The sequence below is a fragment of the Anastrepha obliqua genome, chromosome 4 (assembly GCF_027943255.1).
Source record: "Anastrepha obliqua isolate idAnaObli1 chromosome 4, idAnaObli1_1.0, whole genome shotgun sequence".
Taxonomy (NCBI): domain Eukaryota; kingdom Metazoa; phylum Arthropoda; class Insecta; order Diptera; family Tephritidae; genus Anastrepha; species Anastrepha obliqua.
Window position 1 is genome coordinate 57,171,778 of NC_072895.1, and position 23,499 is coordinate 57,195,276.

Here is a 23,499-nt window from a genome sequence, read left to right on the forward strand (position 1 = left end):
AAACAGGACTAGATTTTGCGAACTTCGCGCACGCGTTGCTTTAAATTATGGTCTGGCCTTCCGGCAAGATGCATTTTCATAATGCTGTGACGCCAGTTTTTTTGTTTTGTTGTTTCTCAATGTGTTTTTCTGAGAGAAGTGGTTTTGATGATGTGGGACGGTATGATATGTTCGCCTCCTTCAGTCAACGTTCGATGATATTGATACTCACATCTATTCCGGTTTTAGGAAGAACTGATTGTGCTTGGATTAGTCACAAAGAACGGTCCCGCTTAAAAAGTTAGACGATCACTTCATCCTTCTATTTTTGTCGTCACTCGCTTCAAGCCGCACTCGGAAAAGTCATCAACTTTTTTGTACACCTTATACCGCTGATTCCACATCACAAATAACTTTTTTGAGTTTTAATTATGCGTGCATAAAAATACCGCCTCAGAACGCATCGCGTATTTTTCAGTCATTTTTGTTTGGTTGTGTTTACGGGAAAATTCCGAACGACACTAACCTGAGTTAGGACTATTACGCAGCAAAATGCAGAACGAAATATATCTTGAAGTTACAAGAAAAAAAACCGATTCTTTTCTTTTGACACAGGCTGCATGAAAACCACACGGAACGTGAGCAGCGACCCGCAATATTCGATCAGGACCCTTGCAAGGAAGTGATGGTCCAATATTGTATTTCCGTTTTCTCAAATGAGGCTTAATGTAGGTATGTATATTCTACTACAACGATGTTGTTTTTTGAACTTTCCGCGAGTATCTCATAGTATAGGAGTTGAAGATTTGGCCTTAACTAAAATATTCAATTAGCAATTTGATAAAAGTTGTGTCTTTTGGAAGCCACATATCGTCGAGTTTATAATTGTGGAGAAATTATCGATATACCAACGCAAAATTTGGCTATACATTTTGAAGAAAAAAGTGGCAAAATGGGATTTAAGACAATCGTAAGAATTAATATTTCGCTTATTGAACATATGGCAGAAAATTTTGCCACCTACCACGCTAGAAGAAGCCATTCCACGGAAAATTGATTCAAAACTATGCAGGCTACCAAAAAGATATATATATATATATCTAAATAATAGAGACGGGCCGACGTTGGCCGGCTTTCGCAGCCAAGTAACTTCGGAAATGTTTTTGTTTTTAATTTATTCCAGAAGTTCCAGTCATTTTGTTAGCAGCATATACTAAAACTCTAAACTAATAAGAACTATTTGGGACCATGGTTTTGGCCATGACCAATGCTCATTTAGCCGGATTTATGCACAAGAATTATGGAAAACTGAGTGGTCACATGGTCTTTCAGATAAAAAATTAATGTTTTCAATCCTCACGCACAGCTTGCGTGGCGGTCTTATTCAAAAATAATATACATCCTATTGGATGCATCACTCTCTACATAAAACACAAAAAAAAAAAAAAAAGCAAAAAAAAAAACTAGAGAAGTACTATTTTTGCCACAAAATTTTGAATTTTTTATATTTTGAGACTTCCAAGATATTTTTTAAAATATGAAGAGGAACCAACTTGAAAGTACGTTTAAAAATCGGAATAAAACTAGTTTTGAAAGAATCGTTTGCGAAAAATTGGCGCAGATGATAGATGAAAGATTAAAAGATCTGCCTCAAAATTTTTGAAAATTTTATCAACGGATTCAAAATAATGAGATTTCAAATCGACCGCGCTCACAAAACATTTCGGCGGAAGCCTTAATGCCTAATTCCGGCAGAAAACCCGAACTTTTCTTTTGTCGAACCACTCTACTCTACAATAATAAGTATGTTACTATGCCATATTTTATGTTATTACTTTACGTAGTTAGTGTCTAAACATTTTTCTGAGTACTTTTGATTTTCGAATTTTTTTATATCACTATCCCTATTATTTATGTAAACCATGTAATTAAGCTGATTGTAATCTTTTTGCTGATGTTATTGTAATACTATTTATTCATCAATTACTATTTACAATTATATTTTATAAAAAATAATTATAATAAATAAAAGAAAAAGCACGAGCAGCGTAGATAACCGGCTATATTTAATTGTAGAATTTAAACTTATTTGTAGAAATATTCCCTGACCGACAGTATGTACAGTAGAGTTCATAACTGAGTAATGATGATTATTTTTTAATATTTACAATGTTTTTCGGGATAAAATTTTTTTGTTACATTTTTTGTTTTTTTTAATTATTGTTAATTTTTTAACCAAATTCATATAAATTAAACTTTCAAACTTTATACTAAATTTAGAACAGCTCCACAAATTTTCGTCGAAATCGTAAACTTTTTAATCTGACTTTTTAGAAATATTTCGAGTAAGCGGATTTATAGCCTATTGAATTTTGGTATAGCAAAGTGCAGCTGCAAAACCAATAAACGAACAATATTAAAAAGAAAAAATTCCGGAAAAATTTTAACACTACAAAAATTGTAAATTAAAAAAAAATTTTTTGCAATTTGTATACGGTATTACCTTGCCCTTATTTAATTGTACATTTAAAAAATTTACTCAAGCTAGGAATACAACAAAATCTGTTCATATTCTATATATTCTACTTATTGCTAGCCATGATTAGAGTTTGTCAAATATTTAATATATCGCACCTTAAATACAAAATTTTCCAAAACTGAGTTTTTTGCATAAATTAATTCAGAGTACACATTTCTAGCTGCTGCTATATTAATATTTCGTTCACACAACTATCTTCTTTAACTGGAAAAATACAGTTATGTCTATTTTTATGTCAAGTGTGTTGCTTTTGCACGATCAACTAAAGAGAATTATTTTTAGTTGCGTTAATGGGCTCAAGAACAACTGATTACTTTTATTACACATAAAGAGTTTTATTTTGAGTTCTGCCTCTATAACTGTAAAAAGTGATAAATTTCGTGGTATATTATTTTGCATTGTGCCTCTTTAGTTGTAAAAAGTGAGTTCAATTAAGTTAGGAAACTTATAAAATTAAAACATTTTATCAGTTAAAAAGGCACAACTTAAGATAATATCACTAGTTAATCGAAAAAATTTCAGTTAAAGAGTCATAAATCAAAATTTTGTTTTATTTTCGCAAACATAATATAAAATTGAAAAAAATATAGTAGAACCTTCTTCAATGTTGTATATTTTCATGATGGAACAATATTTTCTTTAAATATTACAATAATTTTTACATAAAACGTTTTTCGTCTCTCCTGAAAATCTTAGTATTTTGAGTTGTGACCCTTTTGTATTTAGGGTGCGATATAATACTTCCTTATGGTTCTTAATTTATAGGATACTAGCGGACCCTCTGCCTGCTTCGCTAGGCATATCAAAATTATAAATGAATAATGAACACTCGATTTAGATTCACTCTATGTGTATTTATTCTTTTTTTACATAAAATTAATGTTAATTTTAAACTTAAACTAACGCAAACCCTTTTCGTAAACTACATTTTTTGTTTTGCCCTGAGTTGTGGTATAAATAAACAGAACTGATGGCTTTCCTACACGTGAACATGATACATATAATTGTCCGTGGGAGAAGCATGGATATTCTAAGCCAATTCCGTATAATTCCAGCGATTGTCCTTGTGCTTTGTTTATTGTCATTGCAAATGCAAGACGTATTGGAAATTGCAATCTTTTGAAGTCAAAAGCTAAATCTGGTGGAATCGGCGGAATACGCGGAATCAATACGTCTTCACCTTTGAATTTTCCTTTTAAAATTGTTGCTTCAATAAGATTATTAATGACCTTTTTGCTTCTGCTAATCTGCTAAGTAAAATAATTGGTGCACCAACTTTAAATATGTAAGCGATGAGCCGGCAGTCCGGTAAATCCAAGGAATTTACAAATTCTGTTGAATAATTTACAGCGTCATCTTGATTTATAACAGTATCAATTGATTTAAATGTTAGAATCTCACCAGGCATATCATTTAAAATATTCGCATTCAATTGACGAACATCCTTATTTTTCGCAGCCAGTATTGCTCTTTCAGCTAACCAATTGTGATTTTGATAATTTTGCGCAATATTTGGAAAAACACTTGAAACTAATTCTTGTTTCGTGTGTGCAAAATTACAAAAATTATCTGGCAAAGTGATTAAGCCAATAGCAGCATCAATAGGAATTTGTCCATTTCCTATCTTCAGGAGTTGTCTTGAAAATTCTTCAGCCGATGCATAATTTTGCAAATAAACTCGCAGATTTGTTTTCAAAGTCAAAGTTTTTACGTGCCTCCATAAATGGGATGTCTTTAAACATGCTTTTAATTCACCTGCTGGTGTTGAACGGGGAATTACTGGCAAAGTTTGACGAAAATCACCAGACAATAATATTAAAGCACCACCAAATATTTCTTGATTATTACGTAAATCTTTCAAAGTTCTATCCAATGCCTCCACTGATTTTTTATGTGCCATTGCACATTCATCCCACACATTTAATTTGCATTGTTGCAAAACTCTTCCCATTCCAGTAAGTAATATAATTTTCTTTTTTCTATTGTTCAAATTAAATTTCTAATTCTTTTGGCCGCATAAGTTGATTTCCAATAAGTTAAAACAAAATAATTGAAAAGTAATGAATTTAATCAAAAAAACATGAAAAACTTACAATGTGCATTACAATCGCTAACAACAACAACGAAACCACCGTTTTTTTATTTTCACTGATTATTAAAATTTTACGCACAATATATTTTATTTTTATAAATTTTTTCCCAAAAAAAAAAAAACAACAATGAAAAACACACTCATATTTGCGATTTTAGTTGTTAAATGAAAATGTGTTTCAGGTACTTTTTAATGTTGCAACTACTCTTTGACTTTGAAACTGCTTACACTCACAAAATAATCCAACTCTTTTAAACACACATACAAATATAATTATTTATTTTGGGTTTCCCACTCGTCAAAGCAGCACATAAGGTTGCATTATTTAATTATTACCTAATACAAACTTGTTCTCTTTTAACAATGATAATATTACTATGTGAAATCAAGTAAATATGCATTTTTGTATTATATCCTGAGCATTTGTCTTCAGCGCTATACCAATGCTCGAACACTTGGAGCATGAAATTTACAGAAGAATTGTAACAGAAATGCCTGAGAGCGCTATTTTAGTTATACCTGCTTTTAGGCATTTATCTCGTAAACGTACGTTTGCCCATATAAAATTGTCTACGTAAATGCATGAAAAAAGTGTTAGCATAACTTTTTCGAGTATATGTGTATACATGCAGGAGGATTTATTTTTTACATTTTGCTCGTCGGCTTTCGCGTTTTCTTTTCTTGGTTTTAGACTTTCATCACAGAAAAATTACGCAAACCCATGAACAAAGTTATACTAATAGAAACCTGATCTTAATACTCGAGCTACCATCAAATTAACACATTTTATTTTTGAAACAAAACATTTATGGCGACTGTCGATCCATATGATGGATTTCAAAAAATGTATGGATTCAACCGCTGAATAATTTCGTACATTTTAAATCCATCTAAACTTTTACATTTGAGCATTTATATACATATATGTATTTAACATTTAATTTAAGTAAACGTTTCAATATTTGTCCAAAAACTTTGAGCTTCGAAAAATACAGGCTTATGGTTATTAATGGAATCAAATATATTTAACGAATTTTTATTTTATCTAAATCATAAAACGTTCAAATGAGGCTCAAAATATTTTTCCAGTTAAAAAAAAAGCAATGTGCTTTGATGCCGTGTCATGCATGCATAAAAAGGAAAGAAAAGAGAGGACAACTATTGCGTTACGAATAATACAGTCGCATACGGCACCCGACATCGAAACAATGTTATTCATGACTGTGTATATTCTATTCATTTGCGTGTATTCTCATTCCGTATACGTAATGTCCGCATAAGGGAAACACGCAAATATTGTATTTTTCACACTTACACAACGCACGCATACTTTTACCGATTTCTTTAAAACTTCACATAAACCATCTATGGACCAATACCAATGATCTGTGAAAATTTGATTGAAATCGGTGAATGCGTTTAGGCGTGAATCGGCGATTAACGAACACAAAAAAACGTCTCCATTTTTATATATAAGATATACTGTAAGTGTCCGCTTTTATACGCATGCATTTCTTATATATATATTGCGTTTTTGCCTAAAAGTATGTTACACGTTTTAACGACAGTGGTTTTTTCGCTTTCCGCAAACGCTTTCGGTTGAGACTCAATTGTTTGTAGTTATAAAAATGAACAAATGTTTTCGTTTTCATTTTAATTTTTGTTTTTGGGTGTGGGGTAAGCTATGAAACAAGGCATAAAATATACCATTTTCATAACGAACATAAGAGTTAAGCCATTAAGTTCGCATGTGTGCAATAACAGCAAATAGCGAATATTCTTGGGCTCATTCAGTGTTCATAACAAGGGTCAAATGCTTGAACGCTTCCCACTCAGTCATACGCTGTGCAAATATTGATCTTGCATTGTTTGTGATTTTCATTTTGATATTTGTATTTGTATTTATATGTATTTATGTAGGTATATACATATATGTCTGTATTGCTGCTATTTGTTTGCAATTCATTGATTATGAATTGTGAAAATATTCGAGTGGAATTTGTCGAAATAAATAAAATAATGCTCTACATTGCCAGAAATAGCACAAATATAAGTGTATTTGCATTAAGATATATGTGTATTCATGTGCTGGTTCTTGGTACATCGGCCCCAACATAGATGCGTTGCGTATACGCAGTGGTGCGCAGCACGTGGCTGTGAACCAAGCAAGCATATAAAACATTTGCAGGCGACGAGGGCTATATGTGCACATGAAAGGTATAAATGTGCAAATAAATGAAATTTAGTGCTTGCGCACATGTAACGAGACGCCCAAATGCAAGTGTATACAAGCGCAGCAACAAATTGCAACAGAAAAAAACGTAAATATTTTGCTTGCACAAAGGTTTAGTTTTTCGCTATTTTGCTTTATTCATTTAGACATTTTTTTCGCAGTTTTTTTTTGCTTTTGCCTTTACAAAATGCCACAGTATGCTGCGCTGTGCTTCAAAGAGTTAATTCGAGTAAATTTAATGGTTGAAAGAAAGAACTATGAAGGCAGCGTCAAGGAGCATAATCATAGAAATTGAAATGTACAAAAAAAAAAAAAAACAAAAACCTAGCTAATATACAAATTGTTTGGCTGTTTAAAGATTTTTAGGAATGTGGAAGTATTTAAAATGAATTATTTCCATAAAAAATTGCACATTTATTAATAGTTTTGGGAATGGAAAGATGAATTTGATGGCGATGATCAGTGAGGTATGACTACCGATCAACGACCAGTTTCTCCATAACCACTTACTAAAGAAAGCTAAACCATGGGATATAGACAAAATCACTCTCAGCTGCAGATGATTTAATGATAACTGGCTGTCTGAACGTCTAATGACTGACTGACAGTTCCCATTAAAAGTTAATGTTTAATGAAGTTAATAAATTAATAATTTACTTCCTTTAAACCTATCATTAGAAACGAGTTCTTACTTAACATATAATATATGTTTGCTACTATGAAATAAACTCTTACCAATATATTCAGTAACCTGGATATATATAATTAAATTTGCCCTGAGCGTCACGGGGCTCACTTTTAAATAAGACAATTTTCTGTACAATTTTTATATCAGATCCGAAAGAACTGACGCTCTCACCAAATAAAATGGCCTAAGTGGGCAATATATAAGCGGCAGCCTCCAAATGTACAGGTTAATACTCAGATATTACAAAACTACATGTGTGATAGTAAGATTACTACGTTGCTACCATCGTCCAAAAGAGAAGGCTCAAGATTTCTGAAAGAACTGCTGACATGGTACTACTTCTTGCCAGGAAATACATTCGTAGAGGGCAGTGGGTTGGGCTGCGGAAATCGCCTGCCGCTAGTGCATATACGAGCATATATGAGTACTTGATATGTGAGTGCCCGATGATCGGCAGGCTTAGGAGAAGGAAAGCTGCAATCACCAGAAAATGCCCAGTTTGCTAATATGCTTTGACTTTACTGCTATTTAATGAAATTAGTGTTCAACTATAGCAAATATTTCTGTTAACACTCCCCATCACCTTAAATAACTGTAGCTTGACGATTTATTGCCATGTTTTATCATTTTATTTGTTTCTAATTAAATTTTAATAAATTCAAGTTTCAAATTTCGTGAAAATTAAAAACAAAAAATGTCACGAAATTTGCATCAAGATTTCTCATTTTATAATCAGAGACTTAAGAGAATTTGTGAGTATGCAGTTTTATGGCTAATTAAAGATTTATAAAAATTCAATAAATTTTCATCAAAATATTAAAAATTACGTCGAACATATATCACTCACACTCAGTTCTGACAATGGAAATAGACGAGGAACTAACTCTGGGAAGTCTATTTGAGAAGCTTCGACCACTCAATGAATTGCCACAATAATGCTATGAATTTGCAACACGAAAGCAACCAACTTTATTTTATAACTCCCAAGAAAGGAATGTAAAATATTGGTTGGAGTACTGACGGCACATTGTCTGAGGTAAAATGGGATTGGTCCAGAATGACGCGTTTAACTTATGCGAAGAAGAAAGGGTTGTCACTTTCCTGCTTCGATCAGTATACTTTTCATCTCTGCAGGATATTGCTGACAAAAGTTTAAACTGTTTATTAAAACTTGCCAAGACATGTATCATGAAAACGAATTCAACAACACTGAGATCTACTCAGATTAGCCAGATATACCTAACCTAGTCTGCCCTATAGTCCATTAAATTTCAGTATAATAATATGGCAATTTGAAGTGGTTCAAAATTGTTGTTTGTTTTTAATGGAAGAAAAAATTCCCGAAGAAAAAAAAAAAAAATTGTCGAAAACCAACGCGATTTTTGAGCTGCTTCAGACTTCCATTTTATTATATAAAAATTTATAAAATTGGATACCCGAACATTTTTTAAAGATGTTAATTAAAAGTTATGAAACTTTGAATGAAAATTTATTAGTTTTGTTTTTAATTTTCTCAAAATTTGTAACCTGCATTTATATAGCCTTTTTGAAGAGAATGAAATATCTATATACTTCAATAAAAGTTATAAAAATTAAGTGATAAAAGAGTAAATCCTCAATCAATGAGTTCCTGTGATATAATTATTTTTTAGCGCAGTGTAAAAGTACTTACTATGAACTTTGTTTTATGTGAGGCCTTTTTTGGCCTACCAGCATAATTTGACCTAAGCTAGGTAACTGATTTAGGTAGCTGAACTAGGCAGCTACACACATCAGTTAAATGTAATAAATAATGTGCTATTAATTTGTTTATTGCCTGATTTTTTATTCCCGATTTTCGCCATTCCAGTTGGGTTGAGTTGAGTGTTAGGTCGCATCATATCATCTCAAGTTGTGTATGAAATAAATATATATTCTGAGATCATATGATGCGCCAAATATCTTGCTGTCGATATTGAACTTGGCAATCAAGAAGCTTTTTAAAAATTGATTTTTGTTTAGAGAAATAGGAATTTGCTAATACTTTGAACTCTTATTTTTAATCTTCTAATATACTTTCCTAAGTTTTTGTAATTAATTTTTAGTGATTTTAGTAATAAGATTTTTATTTGCCTATAGTCTGTAAGAAACTTGTATTATCATGGATTCAATTTTTATGAATAAACAAACGAATAAAAAACGTAGCTTAAGATCGTAGTATCAGATCAAATGATCACATCATGAAACATCGTGGAAATTTCAAAGGTGAAAATCTCTCTTATTTGAGCCAATCTTGAAAAACTATGTTCACTGTCGTATTCAGCATACTTCAGACATCTCAAATGTCACTTGTTTAAATAGCATAGTGCAATTAAAATTGTTCATATTTTTCTATGGCTTGTAATTTCGCGAAAGAGTGATAAAAGGAAAAATGTGTGTTCCCAAGAAAATCACAAATGCAAAAGTGTACCTCAATAAAAACGATTTAATTTCTTGTCTACAAAGTTACACAAACAGTTGAGCAAGCAAATAGTAGAGCAAATAAATATATAGAAAGATGGCAAACTTCAACTTTGACTTACAGCCAGCAAGTGCAGCAACAGCCAGGGAGCGCCAAGGCCACATCCCACAAGCATAAGTACAGCAGTTAAAAAAAAAGTGTAGACAAGGAAGCGTTCTGTGCCAAGAAGAGCAGCGACATCAGCAACAGTGGAAATTTATGCACTGCAGCACGCTTGATAAATCAGGACGAGTACATAGTTTCCGCTAGACAAACGCCACTGTCTCTTGAATGCTGTATTAAATGAGAAAAGAGAAATGTTAAAATCAAATAAAGTAGAAAACAGAAAAAAAGCATGAAAAATGAAAAACTTATAATTAAAAACTTTGACTCTTCTGTCTGTACGAATGCACATTTAAGAATATACTTTATTTGCATATTCATGAAATTCCATTTCTGCTTAGCACAAATACTCATTAAGAATATTTGTTCTTCAGCTTGCAGTTTATATTTAATTTTAGAATTTTTTATATTTTTTTGTTTCTGTTTTTGTTTTTGGAGAGAAGCATCACAAAGCAACTTTTGAGTTATTTGTGTACACCTCCCACAATAACTTGCACAAAAACTGATATAAATTCTAATGTTTGCACGAGGTAAATAGCATATTTTAAAATCTTTGAAAAAACATTTCCAGTCAACTCGAACTTTAACTGTTTGTAGCCATGACAATGGAAATCCAAAATAACCTTTGATAACCTTTTATTGAACATATTTTTAAATTCATATGAACGTGTGCAACCTCGCGCTGCGCACAAATACATACATACATCCGTGGTATATATGTACATATGTGCATAATATATGCCCACGCATACTCGAAATAACTGCATACCTTGCCTTCAGAAAAAAAAAAACCAAATATTGACATGAATATTTTCTGAGTATTTGCAGTTACAATTGCCAATGCAGCAATGTACATATGCATTATTTGCATTTCGAGCACCCATGTGCACATATGTACAAATATGTGGCACGTCAACATATACTCGCGCCTACTCTGAATAGTAACTCCAAAATATGAAGCGCCTTCGATTCGCTACCTGTCTGCTCGCTATCTCTGGGTTCTGCTCACTTTACAAAAAAAATTGGCATGTTATAGCAACAATAAAGTTATCGAGTAAGATTCGCTGCGCCAAGTCTACGCCAACAGCCCAGGGTCGATTCAAACCTCAAAGATGGAATTCGTAAGGCTATCGAGGGCATAGGGCAGCCACTTTGCAATTCGGTTATTGAAAATTTCATGAAAAGGATATTGTTCTGTAAGCGCGGTCATTGTGGTCATTTTCCACTATTAATGGCATACCTTCCTCTTCATAATAAAATAAACATCCGATCATTTATATTAAAAAATAACATTTTTCTTTTAATATCAAAATAACATCTCTTGTTGGAAAACCCTATACCTTGCAATTGTTAGTTTTTAGTCTACAGTCAACAACGACATTGAGAAGAACGAGAACACAAAAGGTTTTTACAGAGCACAAGCATCACAAGTAACGAGTTGAGACAACAAATGTTTCCTTGTCACTCACTAGTGCCTCATTAAGTGCTTCCAAACTGCAAATTTCGGTAGTTCTTTTCCATTACTACCAACATGTGCTTATTTATACTAGTTGCTTTTTATATTTGCTACTTACTAATACTTCACGAATCGAAGAGGCCTTTATTTACATGAAAAAGGACGTTATTATATCTATTTCGTTTGACAAAGATATAATTAAAAGACCGCGATGACGCATGCATGCCATCAGGGAATATTATGAAAATCAAACCGAATTTTGAGCCATTAAAACATTCCTTTACTTAATCTAATTTAATTTCCTTAATTAATATAATTTAGTTTAAAAAAATTTGTTTTAATCTTGTTAAAAAGTGGAAGTTTTGATTAAATCTTCTCGAGTTTTGTAAACCTTGTACAAGATCGAAACATGTATTAATATGGTTCCTGTTATAAAAAAAAAATATATTTAAAAAAAATAATAAAAATTAATTTGAAGAAAAGATATAGTCAAAACTTCTATTAACAATAAGTGGAGACCTTATCGCTTTAGTAAATATCTTTTACATTTTATTTTTTTTCTTGGAAGTTATTTCGTTTTCGCTAAGAAAAACAAAAATTTGTTGCGTCGGAATTTCGAAGGAGTATAATAATGCTAGTTTACAGCCAAATAAATAAACCCACTATCCATATCATCTAAAATCTATTTTTCGGTCTTATATTTCTCAAGAGCGGCCGCGGTAGGCGAATGGGTTGGTGCGTGACTACTAGGCTAGACTCGAATCCCCGTGCATGAACATCAAATAACAAAAAAAAAAAAATGTTTTTATAATAGCGGTAGCCCCTTGGTAGGCAAACTTCCAAATATGTTTCTGCCATGGGAAAGCTCCTCATAAAAGACATTTTCCGTTCGGAGTCGACTTAAAACTGTAGGTCTCTCTATTTGTGGAACAACATCAAGACGCACACCACAAATAGGAGGAGGAGCTCGGCCAAACACCCTAAATTATTATTATTTTTTTAATCCTCAAGATATTGTGAATTTCAAGGTATAATGGGTCTTTTGTTAAAGACAAAAATGGTTGACATACATCAAACAGGTAGAACCACCAGTTAGTTGCAAAATAAATTGGTTTATAATTTGTGAAAAAAAACTTAACAAATATGGAAATCCAGGTATTTTCTCTTAGTTTTATACGGAATAATATGCTTCTGCATGAAGTTCCACATCACTGTATGTGTTTATGAATTCAACGATTTCATTCAAAGGAGGCATTTTAACAAGCCGCTTGAAATTGTTCGTAATAACACCATCGGCAATGGAAATCCAGGAGATCTTGTCAGGTCATTATATAAGCAGGGCGCATTTATAGAGGGTATAGATGGTTCCTAACAAAAGTTACCTAGTGTCTGGCAGAAGTAAAATAATCCAAAATTACAATATACAAATACAATGTTTGATGACCTTTGTCAAAGGAAAAATATTGTGAAAAGGACGAAATTGGAAATCAAATGCGTTCTTTGTGCAGTATTGGTCTGCGCACACAAAATCGTTTGGTGAATATTTTAGGCCAAATGCTTTCTTCTACCTTCTCCGAAGGGACACCTCGGGGACTTTGAAGATGGTGTCATGGTGTCTTTTGTCATTCGTTTGTTGTACAAATCACATTTCCCCATATCTGAAATTGTTTTTTATTTTACGTTTTTAAATAAAATCAAAATACATCGCTGGTTTTTGAATGCAGTCTTGTTGTTTTATAAAATAAATTCATAAAACATTACATTTGCAAATATAAGCGAAGAAATGTAAACATAGGTTGACGTTTTCGTGCTCAAGTAAAATACAAAAAAAAAATCAAATCAGCTGCCATTTTCATACTACCAGATCATAAACAATTGTACAATCTTTAGAACCTGTAGAATCTGTTAACCGATCAAAACGAATTGTATGTCAGATAGAAGGTAATTAATTTATCTGTCACCAAATTAAATAAATGAATTTAAACATATGTATATACATATATATATATGTATATATATATATATATATATATATATATATAATTGGCGCCTACACCCTTTTTGGGTGCTTTTCTGATCTCCTCCTCCTATCTTGATGTTGTTTCACAAATCGAGGGACCTACTGTTTCAAGCCGACTCCGAACGGTAGATATTATTGATAAGGAGCCTTTTCAAAACAGAAATTCACTCGGAGGTTTGCCATTGCCTCCCGCGGGACGACCGCTATTAGAAAAATGTTTTTTGTTTTCACTTTGGTCTTTCACTGAGATTCGAACATATGTTCCCTCTGAATTTCGAATGGTAGTCACGGACCAATCCATTCGGCTATGGCGGCCGCCGTACGTACGTACTTTCTACTTATTGCTTTAAGCAATGCCTGTCGACATGAATCAGAAATATCACTTGGGGTCCATGCTCCATTCATAACCGTAACGCATGCCAAAGTATTGTTGAAAGAGCTTGCGGTGATTAACTGTAAATGTACGCCGATCATGCTTGGAAGTGTATCAGGCGCCGATATCACAATCATATATCAGTTTGTTTTTTATTTTTCCGGTGAACATTCTGTGTTTGACCTTCAATTTGACCCCGAAAGGACAAATGGGTAGCGAACTCGGGTATATATCAATTTTTTGAAAATTTTCCGGACAATATTCTAGGTTTGTCTTCGAAAACAATTATTTTTTTAGGGTTTTAATTATGTAGATGGATGATGATTTTACCTCTAAATAAGGGTTAGAAATTTGTGTACTTCTGGATAGGCGCATATACCTTTTCACAATTATGCTTCAGACTAGGAGCATGAGACTTCTTCTCCATCTCTTTTTAGATGTACACAAAGAACCAACAAAAAATACCATAAAAATACAAATTTGTTTAATACATTCAAGTTACAATGCCATTATTTCAAATATTTATTACTTTAAATATACCCTTTGCTATTAAAAGTACTAAACATAAATAAAATGCGTGAAATTTTTAATTCACCAACACATGAGTTTGGCCGACAGGCCAAAAAGGACATTTTCCTGGCACTACCCACAAAAGTAAAAGGCTTAAGTGCCGAAAAACATATATATACACACATACACATAAACATATATTATACATCTACCTATATTTGTATGCTTGAATTTGCATGTGTGTGTTTGCCGATAAGCGAAAACGTCATTAACACAAATCAGCGTTTGAGCAATAATAACAAAGATAAAAAAGGCAACTCAAGTGTTGGCTGACAAAATTGTGGTGTATGCGCGCATGTGTTTCTCTGAGTGTGTGCGCGCGTTTTGTTGCTATTTTATGCAAACAATGCTATAAATACAACAGATACCATAAAATGCGACGAAAAGCCGATATTGACAATAAAAGCATACACTCATGGATGTATGAATATATATCGTTATGTATGTGTGTGGGTGAAAAATAACTGATTTGGATTAGAGCCATTGCCTACAGGGACACAACATACTTTATGAATGGCACACAAATGCTCGCTTGAACATTGTGGGCAGTTCAACCGAAGCTGAGTTTTGTATTTATTTAGTTTGGCAGTTACGTGAATTTGAAAAGCCATTGTATGAAATATAAATTGCACATACCTACAAACAAACGTACTTGTAAATATACCTATCATACAAATGTTTCTGAGCTCGAGCAAAAAAGAACTCTATAGTATATCCAGCGTTTTTATTCCAAATGACTTTCAAATATTTTATTTACAAAACGAGCCGAATTTACTTTTTGAAGAATTAATTTTTTAAGCACCGAAAGGGAAAATATTATATGTTTTGAGTTATACCGTGAAAATTTTCAATATAATAAAACAAATTTATATATATTGTATATATGTACCTATATATATATCATATAAAGTGAATTCGTGCTTTTTTTTGGGATGTGTGAAAATATGTAAGGGAAATTACGAAATTCTTTGATTGCCAAAATACACATGGCCAGTGTGGTCCACCAGCTTAAAAGTAAATTAAACAGCTATTGCCCTTTACAAATAAATCAAGGCATTTTTGAATAAATTAAATGGCTGCAACTTAGGCTGCTATTGCGTGCTTTCTGATGCCACCCGAACAACACTTGTCTGTGTGGAGCCAAGAAGACTGGTTTGAATTTGTGGTAATTTGTTGTGGTGTTATGCATGCCAATATTAGCGGTGATTACTGATTCCGAATTTTAGGTTAGTTTTATTATTAGCCCCGGTAACCCGATATTTATCTCGGCAAATGTTGCTTTTTTGCACGTATTGCACTAGGTGAGTAACAAACGTTGAGTTAAGTCGTTCCGACGAGCAGAAATTGATTAAGCGAAGAAAGATTGGAAAATATTAATATAGTTTGGTTAAATATAATATAATAGTTCCATTACTTTTGCGTAAATGGCTTAAAACTATTTTATGGTCGATATTTAGCATCTGGGCGATGCTACGACTACTAGCATGCCGGTCAACTTCAATTATTTCTGTGATTTTAATTATCAAAATCATCGAGAGTCTCGACATTTTACTTAACATTGAAAATGTCTGAACGGAGTTGACAAAACCAAAATTGAATGAAATTAGCTATTACAGTATCCATAAACTTCTTCTTCTTAATTGGCGCTATAACCGCTTACGGGGTTGTGGCCGAGTTTAACAAAGCGCGCCAGTCGATTCGTTCTCGTGCTAACCGGCGTCAGTTGGACACACCAAGTGAAGCCAGGTTCTTCTCCACTTGCTCTTTCCAACGCAGAGGAGGCCTTCCTCTTCCTCTACTATCACCAGCAGGTACCGCATCGAATACTTTCAGAGCCAGAGCGTTTGTATCCATTCGGACGACATTACGCAGCCAGCGTAGTCACTGGATCTTTATTCGCTGCGGTATATCTATGTCGTCTTAAAGCTCATACAGCACATCGTTCCGTCGCCTACGATACTCGCCGTCGCTAGTGTACAAAAATCTAATGGACGCCTCATAGGATATGGTCATCGTCTAAGCTTCTGCGCCATACGTTAGGACGGGCATCTTGAGAGCCTTGTAGAGTGGTAGTTAGTTCGTCGGGAGAGGTCTTTACTACTCAGTTGCCTATTCAGTCCAAAGTAGCACTTGTTGGCAAGAGAGACTCTAAGTTGGATTTCCAGGATGACATTGTTATAGGTGTTAATTAACACCTACACCATAAACAACATTCACAATTTCAATCCAAAATTGCACACAATTAGCTCTTACAGTATCGGTACTATTCATAATTTTAGCGGCTTGGCTCACATTTACGCATTTATCAAAGAAATACTGTTAAATGTACCGAATTTTTTCTTAGTTTACTTCCATTGTTAACAGCCTATAACTCACAATTGAACGGAGCTAACAAAAACAGCAAAATAATTAATTTTTTTAGTGTGAAATGTCGCCTTGACAACGAGCAGAAACTTTAAATTGTTTGAACGATACTTTACGAGATATCGATCACTACAGCCATCTACCAAGAAATTAATGGGTTTATTTTTCGGAAATATTTTGGCGGAAGTCTTAAAAAAATGTTGCCTCTCAAAGCAAAAAGTTTCATCTTGTAGAAATTTCTGAAGTCGCCGGCCCATGCCAATACACTGAAAATCATTGATGACCTCGAAGTCAACATAAAGCAGGCCATTGCTCAAATTCAGCCGAATCTATGCTACAGAATCAGATGTCACATTCAATACATAGTGACATGAATAGGCATTTCAGGTAGAAATATATTTGCACTATTACTTCCAGGAGAGCTTCTTTATTTTATTTCAGCATCGGGAAACTCTTATTGGAAAACCCTATGCATAACAAGTAAACGCTTAATGATAAGCTCCTCAAAAGCGCGAACAGCAACCAGAACCAAATAAATCAAGTGAAGGAGTGAATGGCAAAAGAAAAGAAAAAACAACAGTAACAAAATACCTATTATTCAATACTCAGCATCATCGTCATCACCATCATTATCATCAGCATTAGCATCAGCATCGCCAAAAATGGCATATTCAATCGATTTACAACGTCATCCGCATTGACGTTATTCTTTCCAAACTAGAAGCCTTATTCACTCATTTGTACACATTTCCTCTGCCGCAAACCCGCAACACTTAACATTTTTAGTATTATTATTTTGTTTTTTGTTTGCTGGTGTTAGTAGGTACTAAAAGCGCACACAGAAAGGCGACGCCAAAACAGCGAGAAGTCCTTTTCTCCCCCATGATTGAGTAATGGCAATCACTTGTGAGCATACCTTTCATTTGTTTGAAGCTATTCTTCCGCAAAATTGCTAAAAATACCTTAAATTTGAAATCGCACGTGCGAATATACTTAAGTATTTAGGTAGCTGATTTACTTATTATCCTTAATCGAATGCTTACCCTTCATCATCACTCATTTGCAATAATTTGACAGCTACGTACTTCCTATGGCTCAATCGTTCATATATAATTCATTCAACTTTAAATTCTTGCTCTCCGGAGCTGCTCTACCTTTCGAACTACTCTTCCGCTCTGCGTTTTTCTTTTTATTTGAAGTAATTCATAAAAATTGCACGTACAGAAATGCATTACTCTGGTGAGGAATTGATATTTGCTGATTTTTGCAGTCGCATGTTAACGAACAATATAGCCTTCACTCGGCCAACTAACGACCAATGTTCGCAGCATTGGTGTCAAGAGCGTGTGTGACGTCATCATTTTTTTATTTTGCACAATTATAGTGAAGTGAAGAGGCTTGTTCGAAGTGATGACGTTTATTATCAGAACCAGCAGAAGAGCATTTGTGATGGAATCCAGCTAAGAGCGCGAAAGAGAAACAATGTTATGCAGTTAATGTTGAGTAAGCGAAGAGAGTTATGCTGTATGCTCTTGCTTGCGAGTGCTGTCCATTAATTTGTTTAATCCATTATATGTTTACTACAAATTACCAATGTAGTTACTAGTAGCTGGAAAAATTTCAGGCTCCTTAACAATGCCCCGGTAAAAGAGGATTTGAGACTTCACAACAGTATATTATAATAATAATAAAAATAATAATTATGTATATATGAAAACTTGGCCCATTTTCCATGTATTTTTGCGGCCGGTAAACTAAAAAGTAGCCAGTCGATTGAGTCAAACTCATAAGATAAGTATGTTTGCAACCAGAAGATAGTGACATGATTTTTTGTTGTTGAATCATCTCTAATCTTTAGCTCAAACTGAAAATATGTATGCATGGCATTGTTCAAGTAAAAATAAATACCATTTCTTTGATTGGTGCTTAACCGATTTTTGACGCATTTAACAAAGCAGGCCAATTGTTTATTTATCGTCCGCTGGCACCAGTCCGCTTAATATTTACAAAGTAGAAAGTAAAAGCTAAGTAGTATAATTTGCTGATATCCAAAAATCATTTAATTCGGATTTTGAGTCGGAACGATACGTGGCTGCATTTGCTGTTTTTTTTTATAGAAAACAAAAAATACAAATTGTAGTACTAATTCCAGATAATGGCTATTCGTGAGTTGCTTAAGAACATCATGGTTTTTCGAGCCGGATGGTTCGAACCGGGCAAAAAGTTGTGGCTTTGTATATACGAAGCTTTGAACTTTTCACTTTATTAAAATAATTAATATTTGCAGAACCCTTGATTAAAAAAGTTGAAGATTCCTTAGGTAAGGTTGGGTTAAGTTGTGAGGGTACTTCATTCGATAATTTTAGACAATTTGGTCAGGCCTTTCAAGTCAATAAGCATCACTTGATTTAGAGTATTTTTAAATTGTTGGAGGTCTCCTTTACACAGTACAAGATTGTTAAAAAGCGCTTGAGAAATCAGGTCTACAAGAGGTTGCACGGCTGTAAACATGGGTAAATATAAATACGTTAATAATATCATGATCCGCATGGGCCTTAAAAATGTTCAGTAATTTAATAAAGAAAAAAATTAAAATCGGGTTGAAGTAATTAAAAATTAATTAAAAATTTGTCTCCACAATTTTTTAATGGAAACTTGAAATAAAAAAAAGACATTTAATAATATCCAAAAGTCTTATTTGCACCATAACATATTGCAATTTTATTGAGACACACGGTTTTAAATATACAATAGTTATGTTGAAACCATATCATAGTTAGCAAATATGAAAAGTTCAATGTGGTGTAGCATTCATAATTTTCAAAAACATTTAAAGCCCTTCGGTTTGTAAAAGTGTATCACCCAGCTCTATATTTGGGGACTCCATGTATAACATAATATTTTTGACGTATTCTTACCCATATCCTTTTCATGTCCAATTAAAAAACTGTATTATAATTATTCATAATAATCCTTAATAATGGCTTACATGAAAGCTTAAGTATCCTGCTACAAACACTGATTTTTAGAAAGCAGGTTCACGTTAACTGGCTTGAAAAATCTTGGCCACCATAAAACTACCCAGTATGGGAGAATAGGTTTAACGACCATTAGGAATTCCCTAACGTACGCGACGCAGCTACCAATCTTGGTTATGACTCTTTTACATATTTTGGGAGCTATTTTGTTCTTTCAGTTCAGAATTCAACGACCAGGAATATAGATTGATTTACGTAGCCTTAACGAACATCGCTTAGTTTTGGTAAAGTACCCAAAGGCATTTTGTATATTTTCGTAAAGAGATGTAATTACCATCTTACCTTAATACGTTTTCAACGAGGTGAATTCAGAAAACATTGAAGAAAAGAATAAACTTTCACTACCCATAAATATTATGAATATTAAATACCTCAAATAAATATGGCATCACTGTTTTGTCTAAATACTTTCTCTTATGGAAACGAAGCGAATGGAAGAAGAAGATAATTTGCTTTACAGCATTTTCCACCACTTGCGGCATTACTCCATGGGCACGTTTACAACAAAACAAATTGTGAACCGTGCTCTGTTTGTGCGTCAAATGAGAGAGTAAAATGCGAGTTGTACACAACATGCAAACAAGTGCAGGTGTAGACGCTGTTGAGGGGGCGTGTTGGGCCTAACTTTGGTAGATGTGTTAGCCACAATGAATAAAATCAAATGGTAAAGCGTAAAATGGCTCAGTTTCAGTAGAACTGCCGGCGGTAACGCGTGGAAAACGAGAAAAAAATAAAGAAATCACAATAAAAACACAAAAAAAAAAATGAAGAATTGTATTGTATAAAGCAAATAACAACAACAAGCACATGTTAGACCGACTAGATAAATTTTGTTTTTGTTTGTTTGGGAAAGTGATAAAACACTGACGAATGGGTTGGCAGCAGCAAGAAGCCACAGTAGCAGCAGAAGAAGCAACAAGAAAATAAAAAGAAAAAAAGTTAAGAATATTTATAAATATAAATGTATATGTACACATATATGTATATATGAAAATCTGTGCTATAAAATTTGTTTGCACATAAATAAAAATAAATAGAAATAGGAAGGCAAAATTCAGCGGCTTGCAGTAGCAATAAATTAGAGTGCGACTTTTTTGTGAAGCTATTGAAAGTATAAAGCTATAAGAAAAATATAAAAAAATTAATTTTGCAAGTAAATTAAACAAGTACAAAGTGTGGTGAAGTTAAGTGGGTGCGGCAGTGAGTTATGATGCCTTAAAAGTTGAAGCACAAATACAAACAAACTCAAACAAACAAGCTGCATAAAACAATCGGAAGAATTTATTGTGACCAGGAATTGGAGTGAAGTGGAAAAGGCGCGCGCGTTTATGTGTGTGTTTGTGTGCTAAAGGAACGGCCGACGGCAAACAAAGCGTAGTGAAGTGCAGTGCACTGCGTTGCGGTGCGGTGAAGTGTTGAGCAAAGCTGGTGATCTAAGGTGGGGAAGTTATTTCATTTTTTGCTTTCATTTGATTGATGTGCCACAAGTTGGGCGGAAGTATTGAGTAGTTAAAGTGAAATATTGAGCAGGCTATTTTAGTTTTTACAAAAAATGCCGTAATAAATGCCAAAGGGGGAAAAGAAATGAATAACAGAGCTTATTTTCTGACATAATAGATAAGTAGAGGTATTCTAAGTCAAATTGAAAAATTAAAGCTGGGTAAGTTGACAATTTTTTTTAAGAGGTAATATTGAAAACTTAAATTTTTTCAATAAACTGCAGTTGTAACAAATTTTTTTTGGGAAAATGCTTTGAAAAAAATGTTCAGCTTTTCTCAGACATCTTGCAATGAAATTCCTTGACATGTAAGCAGTTATTTGCAAATGATACTATAAAACAATCATAGAAAAGTGAAAGATCAAACAAAAGAAGTGGCATTTTTGTAATGATTGCGAATGATCGACTGACTCTATGAGACTTCAATTGATATGGAGATAGTGCGGGGTTATAGAACAAAGGCCCAAATCTGTTCACTTTGCATACACATATGTTGTTTGAGAAAATACACCCTCAGGGAGCCTCTAATTTGCAGTGAACGTTGCCACCATGGCATTCATGATGACCTGAAATGCAGACTAAAAAGGCACTTTCCAGGTTACAATAGAAGGCCCCTCTGTTCAGACAAACTTTTTCTCATTTTTTTTGAATCGTGGTTTTTTTATTAACTGCATGACAACTATCAGCTAGGAATGGCAAACTGCGCTTACACTCCTAATCAGGACGGTCTCACAAGTCATCAAAAATCATCCAATCGAAGAAAAAGGTTTCTAAATTGTGGAAACTTGCTTTCAAATGAATAAATCTGGTCGTAGAATAATATAACAGACTATAATAAAAAAATTCATTTCATCAGAATTCTGTTTTGTATTATCATTTTAAGTGCTCAAGCTCTTAAAAAAACTACCGATACTTTTAGGTGACATTTTTAAGAAAAATTAAAGAAATACTACAAAAGTACAAACATCTCTCTGCAGATATTATAGCTCCTAGTCATAGAATAATACGGACTTTTTCTCATAATTATACACAAAAAAAAATTAGTTATATTTCAGGGGTGGTCAAGCTTCTTGATAGTCCGAGCCATTTTTCAAAATTTAAAATTTTTCGCTAGCCTCAATTAAATATGAATTTAAAAGGTATGCATAAAAGGTAATAAACAAGTTTTTCACAGAAATTATATTTGTGGATTGAATTCAAATATTAAAAATTAAACACATTTATTTTATTTCTCTTCATAACAAAGATAAGCCTTAGTAATTCTTTGAGAGGATACATCGATTCTGTTACAAATTTTCAAAAGTGAGTAATCGACATCGACTTATATTTCAATGGTAGAGCTTGATCTTCTTCCATCTCTATTAATTTTAATTCTCCAGATCGTGTTTGGTTCATAATTATATTGGAAACGGAAAACTGACCTTGAATTAGGTTAATTCCAAATGGATTCAGAACAAAACAAGAGATGATTCAAAATATTTAAGTCTTGAAATCTATTTAGAAATTCCGTCTGCATTCCTTCTACGTTTCGTATATATTCGTTGAGTTTTTCTTGATTAATATTGGAACAAATTTTTCTAATTCGAGGAAAATGACAAAATGTTTTTTTTATTGTCATTTTGAAAGAGTTGTAATTTAGTTTGAATACTAAATATACATTTGAGAGGTCAGATACTAGTTTGATCTTTCCCCGCAATTGTAAATTCAGTATTTGTAAATGTCCCATGACATTTGTCAAAAACTACAAGTCTTGTGACCAATCGTCTAATACTGATGAGGTTGGTTCCTTGTCTTTAAGAACGATTTAATACGTTATAGTTAGATAAAGATATAACAATGTAAAAGAAATTAATGTCATTTGGAAGTTCTTCGCCTCTTAATTCTTTAAGGAAATTTTTGAATTGTCGATGATTTTTAGTATTGGTGCGTATTAATTTTCAATGTGTTCACCGTTTCCATAACATCTGGATATTTTAAATAATTTGTAATTTTTGTTTAAATGTTTTCGGTGAATTAGCAGGGAATGGGTATAATTCATACCATGTGG

General features: G+C 33.2%; 1 protein-coding gene across 1 annotated transcript in view; it reads left to right on the top strand.

Moving 5' to 3' along the window:
* Window positions 1-21,094: 21,094 nt before the first annotated feature.
* Window positions 21,095-23,499, top strand: part of LOC129245344 (diacylglycerol kinase 1) — a 293,249-nt gene continuing 290,844 nt past the window's right edge. Inside the window, exon 1 of the mRNA XM_054883446.1 lies at window positions 21,095-21,392. The gene's annotated coding sequence lies outside the window, so the exon portion shown is untranslated. The remainder of the gene's footprint in view (window positions 21,393-23,499) is intronic.